The sequence below is a fragment of the Protopterus annectens genome, chromosome 16.part0 (genome assembly GCF_019279795.1).
Source record: "Protopterus annectens isolate FY-2018-M chromosome 16.part0, PAN1.0, whole genome shotgun sequence".
NCBI lineage: Eukaryota > Metazoa > Chordata > Ceratodontiformes > Protopteridae > Protopterus > Protopterus annectens.
In genome coordinates this window covers 623,716,400-623,734,652 of record NC_056750.1, presented here as the reverse complement: position 1 = coordinate 623,734,652, position 18,253 = coordinate 623,716,400, and the positions used below count along the sequence as shown (strand labels likewise).

The 18,253-nt window shown below is 36.9% G+C and overlaps 1 protein-coding gene across 1 annotated transcript in view; it reads left to right on the top strand.

The window, feature by feature from the left end:
- The window catches only part of ADAMTS13 (ADAM metallopeptidase with thrombospondin type 1 motif 13), a 1,149,238-nt gene that overhangs the window by 499,778 nt on the left and 631,207 nt on the right, over window positions 1-18,253 (top strand). The window lies entirely within an intron of this gene.

Sequence of the window (18,253 nt, the reverse complement as noted above, 5' to 3'; positions counted from 1 at the left end):
ACTTTCTTTTATATAAAGCTTTTAAGGACAAAAACAAATACTTCTACAATAACCATGCAGTAACTGTATGTTTCATATTTATGCATGCTTTCTTTATTAGACTCATGTACCAAATACTGGCTATTATCTTGTTTGAATGCTGACTGCTTTCTTGTTCCAAAATGGACATTAAATTATGTTTATTCTTATTAACAAACTTAGCTGAAATACCAGCAGTTTTAAACAAATCGTCATTCCCTGTCAAAGTCTTCCAGTTGTCTTTAAGAATTCTACTAACAGTAATATAAGTTTGAACCATACAGGGACTATCACTGTTTTTTGATCTTTGGGTTTTCACTTTATAGACCTCATTCTTTAAAACAAGGCTGTATAATTTATGTCCATATTCACAAATGTCCTTTCTAATTTCATTAAATAACTCTTCAGTAGCTGACTTGTGGTGTATCCTAGACTTGGTGATACCAGCTTCAGTTTGAAAAAAAAAAAAACAAATCCAAATGTACATAAAACAGAATTTTCTCCAAACTGATAAGTAAATTTCATAAATCCAGTAGACCCATTTAATTCCATAGCAAAACTCTCAAACTTTTCTGCCACTCTCCACCAGATACCATGTAAAAAGAGAGCATCAGTAAATCTACAGTAAAATAGAGAACTGCCAAAAACAGACGCCATATGCAAAATTCATTTTTCTATTTTCACCAGTAGTATCTGTAAAAGGGTATCTCACAGAACGCATTGTAATGTACATGGATGAACTGTTAAAAAAGGTTTGTGGCTAGTAATAAATCATGCCCAAAATATTTGTGGCAATTGTTAGAAAAAGTGCGAGAGTTGGTTTCCAAAAAAATATAAGCAAATAAATTTTTGCCACTGTTTATTGACTCACTGTACACTTGCATACAACAGAAGTTTGGAACAGTGTTTTTCAGACAGTATTTGGTTGGCAAAGTAATTTAACATCTAAAGAAATTAGTATATTTTGCATGCTTATGGTTACTAGATTACAAAATTTCTTTGTTTTTCAAAGACCGTATTATAAACAGATTGGCAGAGTAACAGTGGATGCTCTGTTTGTACCCATAGTCATTAATTTGGTTTTAGCAAATTGGAAAATACATTTATATTGATATCATTAAGAGGAAGTATGTGAGTAATATAACGGATGCAAATTTATCATTTTTTTGTTTAATGAAATCTACCACGAAAGTCTCAATTTGTACTGAATCTTTAAATAAGGCAAACTTACATGACTTACATGATTTCTATAAAAGGATTTTATTAAATCTATTTAGCAAGTTCAGAAATTAACTATCAGAACTATCTTCTTCTTGGTTTAATGAATCACTGTTTTCATGTCACTACATGGTTAACTATATAATGCATTCCACTCTGCCACTATCTTTCTATGTGTGTGTGTGTGTGTGTGTGTGTGTGTGTGTGTGTGTGTGTGTGTGTTTTTATTATCCAGTTACTGCAAAAAGAAACAACTTCTAATATATGGACTAAGATGAAACAGACTATAAGTACAATTGTTATTAGTGGCCTGAAAGCACAGTTTCAAGACACGGAGTATCAGACATGTTGATTGTTGACAGTGATCCACAGTTTGAAGTCCACAGTTTATGTGACTCTGCATGAATGGTAATGTAAGCACATTACTTCAGATCCAAGTTAGCCCCAAAGTAATGGTTAAGTAGAAAGAGTGATTCAAGCAATTAAAAATTGCATGAAAACTACCACACATTCTTCTGAAATGGGAGATTGTTACTTATCAGTGTTAGAGTATAGAAACATACCACTACAAAGAACAGCACTGCCACCTGCTCCATTGCTGCTAGAAAGAAGGCAAAGGAGTAAGCTACCTGCATCTACTAGAAAACCAGGGCACTGTTACAGTGCTATTGATAAGAGCTAAGGCTAGACAGCAGAGTCATTGTGACAGAGTTTCATTTTGAGAAGATGAGTCAGAGCAAGAGCATAAATGACAAGGAAAAGTACACAAACAACAGAAAATGAAGCTGAAAAATAAGTACAATGAAAGAAAAGGTGAGACTCCGCTGGATGTTCCACTGCTTTATTAAAATACACAAAAAGTTGTATCCAAAACTGGTAAGAAACTCCAACAAAATGAATATCCACTGACAAGCGCTTTCGGGTTAAAACCCTTCATCAGATCACATACTAAAAACACTTCCTGATATTTAAAATACATGTCAACCAATGAGAGTTAGTAAAAAGCCCGCCTTTTCTGCAAGGCTGGTTTTAAAGGTACACAGTCATTTAAGCCCGGAGTTCTGTGGGCCATCAATTCCAAAATCCATTTAGACTCCATAGATTCAGTTAATAGTTTAACATCACCCCCCCTATTGTTCATGACAACATTAACCACTGCTTTGAATTTAAAATTATGTGGGGTGGGCCTCAATATGCTTATATAAAGCATTATGTGCATCTTTATTCCTAATTGAAGACATATGTTGCAATATTCTTACCTTAAACATATTGTTGGTCTTGCCAACATAAAAACATATGCATTCAGTGCACTCCGCTATGTAAACTAAATTACTTGTCCTACAGGTAGCTTTTGCTTTGAAATTAAAGACATGTCCACTGACTGGATGTGTAAAGGTGTGATCTTTATTTATAAATTGGCATGCTTTACAATATCCACATGGGACACTGCCAATTTTTTCTTTTAGGATACAAGTTTGGGTTGCTGTTTTCTCTTTACAAAGGATATCTTTTAGATTCTTGTTTCTCCTATAACCAAATTGTGGATAAGCCCCCACTATATTTCTTAACTTATTATCTCCCCTCAAAATATTCCAATTTCTGTTGACAATATCTCTGATGTCTCCTATATTACTGCTATATGTAAACAATACCCTTGGTTCATTAGGTTTGTGTGTGGTATTAGTGGTTCTTATTTCCTTTATTACATTTAAGCCATGGCTTAAATCTATTATCTCTTTTGTGTGATTGGTATCAACCACTCTATTAACCAGTTCTCCTCTATAGCCCCTTTCTAAAAGTTGTTCTTCAAATTAACCATTTCACATTCAAACATCTTATCATCCAGATTCAATCTGGAAATTCTGCCAATCTGGCCCTGAACAATATTTGAAAACATATATCGGGGTGCATGCTATCGAAACAAAGCATTGTATTTTTCCGGCACTCCTTCCTATATAGGCTTGATGAAAAGCCAGCTTCATTTTGTGATATACATACATCTAAAAATCAATATTTGTGGTTGAACATTTCTTAGTAAACTTCAGGAATGTAGTAGTGGAGTGTAGATAGTCTAAAAAACCATCCAAAGATGTAACATCATCCTTCCACAAAAAGAAAATATCGTCCACAAAACGTGTATATAAATGTATATGTTGCATCCATTCTGGCTTATTAAAAATCATAGCCTTTTCCCAATGCCAAAGAACCATATTGGCATAAGTATTGGCACAGGGAGTGCCCATGGCCACCCCTGTGCCTGTCTATATGTATGTTGTGCTCCTACAAACACATTATTTTCTAGAACCAGGGTTAATAAAGTACTGATTAATATTATTTTCTCCTCATCAACATTCTGATCTGTCAATACCTCACTAACAGCTTGAACCCCATAGTCATTACTAATTACAGTAAATAGGTTTTGAACATCTAAGGTAACCATCAAAAAATCTCTATTTATTTGTGTCCTCTCTCTATTCACATCACCCAATTTAAGCAAAAAATCCCCTGTATCTTTAAATATGGTTGGCAATTTATCTATAAAAGGATGTAATGTATGTTCCAGCCATATGGAAATATTTTCCGTCACCCACCCTCTTCCAGAAACTATGGGTCGTAATGGTGGGTCATGAAGAGACTTGTGTATCTTTGGTAGACCTATGAAGATGGGAATGACGGCCTTGTCTATCAATAAAAATTTATATGTATCATCACTGATTTTCATTTCAAAAAGCAATCTTTTTAAACAATTATGTACTTTATCTACTAAAATTTTTACACCCACAGGATTAATCTGTATATATGTATGTTTATCTGATAGCAATTCTTCTATTTGTCTGACATACATAATAGTGTCTAATACTACCATCGCTCCCCCTTTATCAGCTGTTTTGATGACTAAATTTTTGTTGTTACTTAAGTCAGACACTGCTTTCTTCTGTTTTTGTGTCAAATTATGGTATTCATTAAACACCCTATTCTTAAAATATTCCTGTAAGTCATGTTCACAGCTACTTATAAATAAAGAGCTGGAGAGAAAGGTGGTATATAACAGCTTGGCTGTCTAAGGGTTGTGTTATATTCATTATTGACACCAAAAGCACATTTCAATGCTAAATTTCTACAAAAAAGCATGATATCAAGCATAACTTCATTAAAAGCACTAAGTCTGTCCGGTACAAAGGTCATGCCTTTGTTCAAGACATATAATTCTTCGCTATTCAAAATATAAGAAGATAAATTAAAAACAATACCATCATCATGGTTAAAAGTCAATCTAGTATCTTCCTTCTTTTGTTCGGTCTCTCCTCGCTCAGCGTTTCCACGCTCCTCGTTTCTTCATGGGAGCTGGCAACTGCTCCAAAAAATGTCTGGGACCTTGCGTATGTTTTGGTCGCGCTCCTAAACAGGAATTTTCTTTCGTGGCAGTGTCAGCTTGAGTTAATGCAGCACTGTCAACCGAAACATGCTCAGAGGAAATATCTGAGTGGGAACCCAATAATGTATGTATAGGTGCCGTGTCCTGAATGGACACATTAAAACCCTCTGCTGTCGACGAGCTGGTGGTTTTCTCTTGCCTGTCATTCTGTAAGGCGCCATTGCTGCCATCCATCGTACTGCCGACTGGTGCTACAGATTCCCTTAACTCGCCCCTCCCATTCTGGTAACTTCGGGGCGCCTTCCTATTGGCCCCATCACTGGGAGCAGAATTCGAAGCATTAAACTTGGGCCAAACAAAGATGTTGCCTGCAGTAAAATCTTCATAATCTCTCCTTAGTTTACTGATCTTCTGTAAACGTAGCTTATTGTCATTATCAGATATAGTGTCTAATAGCTCTCTTATGCGTGCCTTATGGAACGGCTCACCAAATTGTGTTTCTAGTTGGTTACATAAAGCTTCAACATCTTTTCTTAATACCGCCATCTCAGGGGCAAAGAAGTTATTTAGTATGTCCATGTACTTGAAACTTGTTTGGATGTTCAGCCTCTGCCACTGGGCTAAAAGTTCGGGGTAGCGTTCTCCCTGTGCAGGCATGCACATGATTCGCATGCCTCTTGGAACAATACCATAACTTTGACAGGCTCCAAAATGAAAAGTCTGCCAGCGTAACCATTGTAGTCTCCCAGCCTTGTAGCTTAGATCACGAATCAAGTTGTCAAAATTTTTATCAGTCGCTACAGGAACTTTATCTATAGTAATGTCAGTTCTATTAATTACAAAGCCCAGATTTAATAAAGGGTTATCTACTGTAAGAAAACCTTTATCAGCAAACCGTGTAATTGGTTCACCGATGGCTCCATCACTGTTCAGTGCTGCTAAAGAAACAGTCAAATTCTCACCATCCATAGCTGGCATAGCAAAAACGAACCAAAAGAAATGAATGTCCAAATAATGTTCTTTGCTATGCCTCAGACTCACCAAACAGCCGAAAAATAAGTACAATGAAAGAAAAGGTGAGACTCCGCTGGATGTTCCACTGATTTATTAAAATACACAAAAAGTTGTATCCAAAACTGGTAAGAAACTCCAACAAAATGAATATCCACTGACAAGCGCTTTCGGGTTAAAACCCTTCATCAGATCACATACTAAAAACACTTCCTGATATTTAAAATACATGTCAACCAATGAGAGTTAGTAAAAAGCCCGCCTTTTCTGCAAGGCTGGTTTTAAAGGTACACAGTCATTTAAGCCCGGAGTTCTGTGGGCCAACAATTCCAAAATCCATTTAGACTCCATAGATTCAGTTAATAGTTTAACATCATCCCCCCCCTATTGTTCATGAAAACATTAACCACTGCTTTGAATTTAAAATTATGTGTGGGGTGGGTCTCAATATGCTTATATAAAGCATTATGTGCATCTTTATTCCTAATTGAAGACATATGTTGCAATATTCTTACCTTAAACATATTGTTGGTCTTGCCAACATAAAAACATATGCATTCAGTGCACTCCGCTATGCAAAACTAAATTACTTGTCCTACAGGTAGCTTTTGCTTTGAAATTAAAGACATGTCCACTGACTGGATGTGTAAAGGTGTGATCTTTATTTATAAATTGGCATGCTTTACAATATCCACATGGGACACTGCCAATTTTTTCTTTTGGGATACAAGTTTGGGTTGCTGTTTTCTCTTTACAAAGGATATCTTTTAGATTCTTGTTTCTCCTATAACCAAATTGTGGATAAGCCCCCACTATATTTCTTAACTTATTATCTCCCCTCAAAATATTCCTAAAGCTACCTGTAGGACAAGTAATTTAGTTTACATAGCGGAGTGCACTGAATGCATATGTTTTTATGTTGGCAAGACCAACAATATGTTTAAGGTAAGAATATTGCAACATATGTCTTCAATTAGGAACAAAGATGCACATAATGCTTTATATAAGCATATTGAGACCCACCCCACACATAATTTTAAATTCAAAGCAGTGGTTAATGTTGTCATGAACAATAGGGGGGGTGATGTTAAACTATTAACTGAATCTATGGAGTCTAAATGGATTTTGGAATTGATGGCCCACAGAACTCCGGGCTTAAATGACTGTGTACCTTTAAAACCAGCCTTGCAGAAAAGGCGGCCTTTTACTAACTCTCATTGGTTGACATGTATTTTAAATATCAGGAAGTGTTTTAGTATGTGATCTGATGAAGGGTTTTAACCCGAAAGCGCTTGTCAGTGGATATTCATTTTGTTGGAGTTTCTTACCAGTTTTGGATACAACTTTTTGTGTATTTTAATAAAGCAGTGGAACATCCAGCGGAGTCTCACCTTTTCTTTCATTGTACTTATTTTTCGGCTGTTTGGTGAGTCTGAGGCATAGCACAGAACATTATTTGGACATTCATTTCTTTTGGTTCGTTTTTGCTATGCCAGCTATGGATGGTGAGAATTTGACTGTTTCTTTAGCAGCACTGAACAGTGATGGAGCCATCGGTGAACCAATTACACGGTTTGCTGATAAAGGTTTTCTTACAGTAGATAACCCTTTATTAAATCTGGGCTTTGTAATTAATAGAACTGACATTACTATAGATAAAGTTCCTGTAGCGACTGATAAAAATTTTGACAACTTGATTTGTGATCTAAGCTACAAGGCTGGGAGACTACAACGGTTACGCTGGCAGACTTTTCATTTTGAAGCCTGTCAACGTTATGGTATTGTTCCAAGAGGCATGCGAATCATGTGCATGCCTGCACAGGGAGAACGCTACCCCGAACTTTTAGCCCAGTGGCAGAGGCTGAACATCCAAACAAGTTTCAAGTACATGGACATACTAAATAACTTCTTTGCCCCTGAGATGGCGGTATTAAGAAAAGATGTTGAAGCTTTACGTAACCAACTAGAAACACAATTTGGTGAGCCGTTCCATAAGGCACGCATAAGAGAGCTATTAGACACTATATCTGATAATGACAATAAGCTACGTTTACAGAAGATCAGTAAACTAAGGAGAGATTATGAAGATTTTACTGCAGGCAACATCTTTGTTTGGCCCAGGTTTAATGCTTCGAATTCTGCTCCCAGTGATGGGGCCAATAGGAAGGTGCCCCGACGTCACCAGAATGGGAGGGGTGAGTTAAGGGAATCTGTAGCACCAGTCGGCAGTACGATGGATGGCAGCAATGGCGCCTTACAGAATGACAGGCAAGAGAAAACCACCAGCTCGTCGACAGCAGAGGGTTTTAATGTGTCCATTCAGGACACGGCACCTATACATACATTATTGGGTTCCCACTCAGATATTTCCTCTGAGCATGTTTCGGTTGACAGTGCTGCATTAACTCAAGCTGACACTGCCACGAAAGAAAATTCCTGTTTAGGAGCTCGACCAAAACATACGCAAGGTCCCAGACATTTTTTGGAGCAGTTGCCAGCTCCCATGAAGAAACGAGGAGCGTGGAAACGCTCGTTGAGCGAGGGGAGAGACCCGAACAAAAGAAGGAAGATACTATATTGACTTTTAACCATGATGATGGTATTGTTTTTAATTTATCTTCTTATATTTTGAATAGCGAAGAATTATATGTCTTGAACAAAGGCATGACCTTTGTACTGGACAGACTTAGTGCTTTTAATGAAGTTATGCTTGATATCATGCTTTTTTGTAGAAATTTAGCATTGAAATGTGCTTTTGGTGTCAATAATGAATATAACACAACCCTTAGACAGCCAAGCTGTTATATACCACCTTTCTCTCCAGCTCTTAATTTATTTATAAGTAGCTGTGAACATGACTTACAGGAATATTTTAAGAATAGGGTGTTTAATGAATACCATAATTTGACACAAAAACAGAAGAAAGCAGTGTCTGACTTAAGTAACAACAAAAATTTAGTCATCAAAACAGCTGATAAAGGGGGAGCGATGGTAGTATTAGACACTATTATGTATGTCAGAAAAATAGAAGAATTGCTATCAGATAAACATACATATATACAGATTAATCCTGTGGGTGTAAAAATTATAGTAGATAAAGTACATAATTGTTTAAAAGATTGCTTTTTGAAATGAAAATCAGTGATGATACATATACATTTTTATTGATAGACAAGGCCGTCATTCCCATCTTCAAAGGTCTACCAAAGATACACAAGTCTCTTCATGACCCACCATTACGACCCATAGTTTCTGGCAGAGGGTGGGTGACGGAAAATATTTCCATATGGCTGGAACATACATTACATCCTTTTATAGATAAATTGCCAACCATACTTAAAGATACAGGGGATTTTTTGCTTAAATTGGGTGATGTGAATAGAGAGAGGACACAAATAAATAGAGATTTTTTGATGGTTACCTTAGATGTTCAAAACCTATTTATTATAATTAGTAATGACTATGGGGTTCAAGCTGTTAGTGAGGTATTGACAGATCAGAATGTTGATGAGGAGAAAATAATATTAATCAGTACTTTATTAACCCTGGTTCTAGAAAATAATGTGTTTGTAGGAGCACAACATACATATAGACAGGCACAGGGGGTAGCCATGGGCACTCCCTGTGCCAATACTTATGCCAATATGGTTCTTTGGCATTGGGAAAAGGCTATGATTTTTAATAAGCCAGAATGGATGCAACATATACATTTATATACACGTTTTGTGGACAATATTTTCTTTTTGTGGAAGGATGATGTTACATCTTTGGATGGTTTTTTAGACTATCTACACTTCACTACTACATTCCTGAAGTTTACTAAGAAATGTTCAACCACAAATATTGATTTTTTAGATGTATGTATATCACAAAATGAAGCTGGCTTTTCATCAAGCCTATATAGGAAGGAGTGCTGGAAAAATACAATGCTTTGTTTCGATAGCATGCACCCCCGATATATGTTTTCAAATATTGTTCAGGGCCAGATTGGCAGAATTTCCAGATTGAATCTGGATGATAAGATGTTTGAATGTGAAATGGTTAATTTGAAGAACAACTTTTTAGAAAGGGGCTATAGAGGAGAACTGGTTAATAGAGTGGTTGATACCAATCACACAAAAAGAGATAATAGATTTAAGCCATGGCTTAAATGTAATAAAGGGAAATAAGAACCACTAATACCACACACAAACCTAATGAACCAAGGGTATTGTTTACATATAGCAGTAATATAGGAGACATCAGGGATATTGTCAACAGAAATTGGAATATTTTGAGGGGAGATAATAAGTTAAGAAATATAGTGGGGGCTTATCCACAATTTGGTTATAGGAGAAACAAGAATCTAAAAGATATCCTTTGTAAAGAGAAAACAGCAACCCAAACTTGTATCCTAAAAGAAAAAATTGGCAGTGTCCCATGTGGATATTGTAAAGCATGCCAATTTATAAATAAAGATCACACCTTTACACATCCAGTCAGTGGACATGTCTTTAATTTCAAAGCAAAAGCTACCTGTAGGACAAGTAATTTAGTTTACATAGCAGAGTGCACTGAATGCATATGTTTTTATGTTGGCAAGACCAACAATATGTTTAAGGTAAGAATATTGCAACATATGTCTTCAATTAGGAATAAAGATGCACATAATGCTTTATATAAGCATATTGAGACCCACCCCACACATAATTTTAAATTCAAAGCAGTGGTTAATGTTGTCATGAACAATAGGGGGGGTGATGTTAAACTATTAACTGAATCTATGGAGTCTAAATGGATTTTGGAATTGATGGCCCACAGAACTCCGGGCTTAAATGACTGTGTACCTTTAAAACCAGCCTTGCAGAAAAGGCGGGCTTTTACTAACTCTCATTGGTTGACATGTATTTTAAATATCAGGAAGTGTTTTTAGTATGTGATCTGATGAAGGGTTTTAACCCGAAAGCGCTTGTCAGTGGATATTCATTTTGTTGGAGTTTCTTACCAGTTTTGGATACAACTTTTTGTGTATTTTAATAAAGCAGTGGAACATCCACCGGAGTCTCACCTTTTCTTTCATTGTACTTATTTTTCGGCTGTTTGGTGAGTCTGAGGCATAGCAAAGAACATTATTTGGACAACAGAAAATGAAGCTCTAATACTTTGAGAAGTATCTGAATCCAGAACTTGTATATAGAAAGCAGATCAGCAAGTTTATAAAATGAATAAACAGCATCTGTATAAAACAGTCTCAAGATTGCTTTTGCAAAGACTAAGAATTTGAAAATATATTTGTACACACAACCTTCTCAGAGAATGGACAATCACAATGTTAGTACTACTAATAAGTTCAGACTCTTGTGCAGTTACTGGTGAGAAGATTCTTGGAGTAGTTTAATAGAATTTATCAGAGCAATTAAATAGTTGCAGGACTGAATCTGATGTATGTAATGAGTCAAGAACCATATCAGAGCCATTACCAAAGTACTGATGGAGTACAAGAAAATAATCCTGTATCCTGGTTTGGAAGACCCTTGAACATACCCTTAAGATTTAACAACTGTACATAGACAAATAAATGATGATGATATACATGGAAAGTATGAATTTGGTCAAAACTATGTCTGGTTGATATTTGTTTACTCAACAAAATTTGATCAGCTAAGCAGATGGTTAACAAGTGTGTGAGAACACACAGTTTGCAGGGCATGGGAATGTGCCCTTTCCCCGATATTGTTTAATCTAAGAGTTATGATATATAATTAGCAGTGGGTATGAGGCATAGTGAGGCTTGCCACCCCCCTGCAAAACACAATATTTTTTGTATTTTCTGACTTTGAAATTTGCATGTACAGAGGCTATTGCTTGGTGCATGAGTGGTGCATTGTTGTTTTGTGGTCAATGGTTTGAACATCAGTATTTAAGTCTGTTGATTAAATTCAGTAGACACACACACACACACATGTATGGGTGTGTGTTAATATGGGTGTACCTATTAGCATCAGAACACTCAAATGTTGACAGATAAAACATCACCCACAAAACACTGACAGCATGAACATTGCACTCCACTACGCATGCGCCAAGCCATAACCTCTGCGCATGCAAACTGTTTAAGCCAACAAAAAAATATTAAAGCATGATCTTTTGCAGGGGACAACCCCCTGTACCCCCATGTGGTGGGTTGCACCCCCGCACCCACTGTTAATAATGTAAACTAACTGCAGGATCGCACAGTGTCAGGGAAAGGCTTATTTCCCACCCCTGTGCAAACTTGCACACCTGTCAGCCATCTGTGTAGCCGACCAAATTTTGTTGACTGAACAGATGTGAGCTAAACTGGCAGATAACATAATTTAGGACTGCCCTATATATATATATATATATATATATATATATATATATATATATATATATATATATATATAGGTGTCGCTGTTAAAATGGTTAGCTATTTTATTTTAGCTGTCAGTGGTTCTCTGCTGTAGTCTAGTATAAAACAGTATATATTTTTAAAATATTACACAGTAATTCTGTATATATTTTAATTATCAAAGTTTATAGTGTTGTATTCTAGTTACTACAAAGAAGAAGATGTAGAGAGTATCTATAAAACATCTTTAAGAAAAAGATGTAACCTTAAAGGGCATGTGTCTAACATGGTAATAACTGTATCATGTACCTTGCAGTGAAGATCTTAAACAGTTAACATTTCTTGTCTCAGTCTTTTCACCTAGTTATCTTGATGATCTATTAAAACAGATAGTATATGCAGAAAAATAATTTTAAGTACGGATTTTTCAAAAAAAAAATTAGAAAGGGATATTACACTAAGAATACAAAACCTATTGATCCTAGGATCTGCAAAAGTGCCTCTTTACACAGAGGGGATTGTGGACCTAGGGAAATGACCTGCAGAATGGATGTTATAAAAGAAATCCATGGATGCATTCAAGATGGTATTGGATAGTTGGAGAAGAGGCAAGAGGAATATAGATATAGTTATAGATGCAAGATAAAACGGTAACCACACTTAAGATGCAGACTTCATAAGTTTTCTTCATTTCTAATTGGAAGGCTGTATATATGCTGTATTTGAGTTCCATCCTGTCTGCTTGAATCTGCCTTAAACTGATCTGGCTCAAGTGAATCAAGCACCACTTAGATTCACTTTAACGAAACACCGGATTCGACTGGAGTTATTGCTGCTCATTCATAATCATTCATGATACCCTTTTGCTTTGAGTTCAAATCTAGCTTGCGGGCCTTTTCAAGTATATGTTTGCATGAATCTATCTGTTATGTACTATGTTATTTGTTTTTTAAACACGTAGATGGATTGGTCATAGAATTCTATTCAGCCACCACTCAGGCTGAAGTTAAATATAACATGAATATTGATAATATATAAAACAAGAGATTAAACACCACTTAATGAATGCTAGTAACAAAGTGGGAATATATAAGCACAGTAGGAACATACATAAGACAGTGAAGGAGATTCTATAAAACATTGATGCTGGATTATACGTAAATCTATTGCATCTGTATTCCTAGTATTTACCACACTGCTTTAATGAGTTAAATTAAATCCACTAACATAGTAGTCTACAAAGAAGTTAATTATATGTATTACAGTTTGAATCCTAATTAATGATTTACTTATCGTATTATTAAGGTCTATATTATTTTAACAAAGTTTTATAACTTCGAATACCATATGGGTGACACCATATGGTCGAAGTTACAAAACTTTGAATAGTGAAAATAAAGAAAATAAAAAACAAAAAAGTCACCTAATGTGTTTCCCTACACCCCCACATCCCCCGCTCTTTAAATATACCAACTCCGAGATCACACTACAGTGCAGTAAAGGGAAGTCTTCCCTTTACCACATTATAGTGCGGTCTCAGAGTTGTTATATTTAAAGAGCGGGGGGTGGGGGTGCAGGGGGGCTTGTCCCCCTGCCTACAATCCTTAGTTTAGGGTTTAGTGTTTTTTTTTTCAGTATTCGAAGTTTTATAACTTAAACCATATGGTGTCACCCATATGGTATTCGAAGTTATAAAACTTTGTTCAAATAATATAGACCCGTATTATTATTATTATTACTACTGCTACTTTTTTATTTTTTGCATTTGTTGACCAGGGTGAACACTGATTTCAGATTCATCACAAGAGGGAGACATAAACACTAACAGAAATCAGTACAAGCAGTGATATAGAATTGTATGTATCAATGCAAGTGATGACAGTTGCAAGAGTAATGCAAATAGTTATGTGGAAATAAAGTGAGAAAGACATTTGCATAATACATTTCCAGATTTGCAGGTGTACATACGTTAAACAATTTTATACAGATACATTATTTGTAAAGGTTGTATATTTATACTATTTTACAATAAGAAATATGTTTATTAGAGAGTTTAGCAGCTGCTCCTGCAAATGCTAGTTGCAGTCTCTTAGAAGATATACAGTAATATAAAATCATGATATATATCTGAGGACATGAGGGAAGAGAAGAGTAGACCCCTTGGAGTCTGGTTGTGCTGTGTTAAGAATGGTAAGGAAGTGATAGTAGAAACAATCTGAAGATGGGCTAAATGTACCACTAAATGGACTAAGCAAAAAGGCACCACTTTTTTCCCATTTGAAGCCATATCATTTTGGTGACAGTATTTTTATCATTACATTTTATGGAGCCCCCATGTTAGCTGACCACCTGGCTGATCACCATGACTCTACTCATTCATTCCCTAGCCAGCATTAGCCCTTCATGATGTAGCCATCAGTGAAATTTTTGTTGGTAAGCCATACTTCTCTGTTCATGCCCAGTAGCACTGATGGAGATGGGCATGCAATTAACATATCTTGCAAATGTCACTTACTTCTGAAACTGGTGCAAACACAAGTATGCACCCACCCCTCCCAAGTAAATGCTTCCTTACATTCCTTGGTGTCTATTATGGAATGCATTTCCCTGCCGGTTGTAAATGTATAATTTTCATTTACATCATAGTCATGGCTGCATCCTTCTAGGCCACATAACCATGTACTAATTGATGACAAAATCAATTAGATAATAATTACTAATAATGTCTTTCAGCTCTTGCCAGTTAGGGGTCGCCACAGTGGAACTCCGGTCCGCTCATGATTGGCAGTGGATTTTTACAGTGCCGAGTTGTCAGCCCGATGCCCAACCTTCAAAGAAGGCACGCCCATTCACGCACGCACCTACCTGCATGTCTTTAACATCACTCGACTGCAGGGAGGACATGCAGACTCCACACAGAAGGCCCTCCAACCGAGAATCGAACGGGAGAACCTCTTGCTGTGAGGCGACAACCCTAACTGCTGTAGCAATAATTACTGCATAAGAAAAACAAAATTTAATATAAAATTGTCACCACATTCTTTAAGCCATTTGTTTCATATTGCCACTGGATAAGCTCTTTGAAATTTGTTCTAAGTAAGGTAGAGGTGGTTTGATAGTAATGAATAGGGTGGCTAGAACAATTTTTAAAGAAGGCTTTTTCTCTAACTGCAAGTAAAATGATGATTTTTTTTCATGTGTGAGAGCTCCTTTACCAAGAGCAGCTTGATTTTAATCCACCCAGTAAATTGACCTGAAAAGCATGTTAGATGGGTTGGATTTTCAATAGCTCTTCTCCTTTAAGGTGCTGTCAGGATATTGACCCATCTTTGTAAACTCCTGAACTTTTCATTACAAATGTCCATTAACATTTTGTAGTTTTCTTGTTTAGGGGAATGGTACTGAAAGTCATATAAAACCAGTTTCTGCTTTCCTTTCTGACTCTGAATAGCATTGTATACCTTTACAATGGATCTCACTCTATAAAAACATGTGCATCCATTTATCTGTTAAAGCATTTAACAATGACAACATGGAATTTCAAATGGCTACTAATTAATTACAATTAACCACATGCATCATAATTTTATCAGTGGTATTCTAATGCAGAGTATGGGTGTGGATTTATTGATTTATTGTGTTATTGTGTTATGCTTACATGTTAAGTATGTTAATACATTTGAACTGGATTTAGCCATTTACTAAGAGAGTACAGGCCCACAGGAAGAAATACTACAAATATGGATGTATTAAATGTTAACTTACTTACACCGTGCAATATATATATATATATATATATATATATATACATATATATATATATATATATATATATATATATATATATATATATATATATATAAGAAATACTACAAATATGGATGTATTAAATGTTAACTTAATGACACTGTGCAATATATTATATATATATATATATATATATATATATATATATATATATATATATATATCAGCTTTGTGTATAGTAGACAGTTGTTTTGTCGATGTGGTTTGGTCAACATTTGTGTGAGATCACTTCTTTACTGGGATTGAGGAATATGCTCTTTTCCCAATATTGTGCTATTTCAGAGTTGGAATATATAATAAGCAGGGGGTGTTGGGGATGCAATTGGAATTGCCCCTCTGCAAAAAACATAATTTTCTAGTTATGTTAGTTATGTTAGTTAAGTTATGTTAAGTTAGTTATGTTAGTTAAGCCAACTCCATAGCTCAACGCTTTCTGGAATTCAAAAACAACAATGCCCTGGATCAACTTATCCACACCCCCACCAGGGGCAACAATATACTAGACCCAGTCATTACCAACATGAGTGTTCCACATCTGAAGTCAACTCCTTGTTGGTCCGATCTGACCATAAGCTAATCACCCTTGATATGCACACCCCCCCCCCCATTAAGGAAACCATGGTAAAAAATTTCTCCAAAGCCAACTTCATGCTTCTTAAAACAGAAGTGGTGAACTTCATGACACCCATGCAGATGGACAATACAGTTACAACTGCTGAATCCTACACAAATGCACTCTATAAGCACTTACACGAGTGCATGGATCGTGCTATCCCAAACAGAACCAAGACGCTATCCTCCAAAAAAAGGAAGCCAATCTGGTGGTCCCCTGCCATAAACAAACTGTACAACAGAAGGAAGAAACTGTTGCAAAAGAGAGTAAAATCCCATGAGTGGAGGAGCTCCCTAGTCAGCCTCAGTAAGAAGCTGAGATCCCTTATAAGATCCTCCAAAGCTAGCTATGAAAACAAACTCGTCACTAATTCTAAGGGCAACCAGAAAGCATTCTATAGCTATGTCAAGAATCTCGATGGCAACACCCAGATCTGCTCTGAGTTACAGCACAAAGGCAGGAAAATTACTGAACCAACTGATATTGCTAACAACCTGGCAGATAGGTTCAATGCTAACTTTACCCCCCCAACCCCCTAAAGGGCCCATATCTATACAGGAAGAATGTAGAGTCCCTGTAATCACAACTACGCAGGTAAAAGCTGCACCCTCTAAAGCCAAAAACACAGCATCCATGGGACCAGACAACATCCCAGGGTGCGTTTTACATGAACTTCAGAATGAACTGGCTCCCCACCTAAGCATCATGTTCAATAATTGCCTCGCATCAGGCTTTGTGCCCACTGAATGGCACACAGCAACAGTTATCTGACTCCACAAAGGGGGAGCCACCACTGATCACGGGAACTATCACCCTATTAGCCTGACGAGCCTGGTCTGCAAGACCATGGAACGTATCATCATGGAACTCATAAACAGAGACATTGGTAACCTTCAAACTCTGGATCCTACCCAGTTCGGGTTTGTGAAAGGCAGATCATGCCTCCTGAACCTGATCGACTTCTTTGAGGCAGTCACCAAAGCTGTAGATGAGGGTAAGGTGGTTCACACAACCTATCTTGACCTCGCCAAGGCTTTCGACATCATCCCCCATTCTGGAATTATAGCTAAACTAGGTATAAATCCCTACATCACAAGATGGGTTGCCAACTGGCTCACTGACAGAACCTACACTGTAAATGTTGCAGACTCCAAATCTGACCTCAAACCAGTGACAAGTGGAGTACCACAGGGTTCAGTCCTGGGACCTCTCCTGTTTGATATCTACTTCTTTGAAGTACAGGCAAACACATAAGGCCTCGGGCTAATGAAGTTTGCAGATGACTGCAAACTAGGAGCCATAGTCAAGTCCCTAAATGATGTGGACATCCTACAAAAGGGTCTTGCTGGGACAGATGCCTGGTGTCAGAGCCATGGCCTCAAGCTCAATGCCAAAAAGTGCAGTGTCATCCCCTTTGGTAAAAACTCTGTACCCATGAACTACCACATAGGCAGCAATCTACTTAATGCCAAATGTGTGATAAGAGACCTTGGGACCCAGGTGGACAGTAGTCTCTCCTTTGATAGTCACATTGCCACAGTAGTCAGGAAGTCCTTCTACGTGGCACACCTCATCATAAAAGGGTTCTCATCCAGGAAAAAAGAGGTCATTGTTCCCTCTACTCGGCACTCATTAGACCCATTATAGAGTACAACGCCCCTTTTCGAATGTACCTCACAAGACATCTGCAGCAGCTGGAATGGCCACAGAAGTACCTCATAAAGAGGATTACTGGCCTCAAACAAATGCCCTACACTGACTGTCTCAAAAAACTCCAGCTTTACTCCGTAGCATATCGCCTACACCGAGGTGATCTCTGCCTAACATATAAAGCTATGTCAAACCCAGAGCTGTTGGA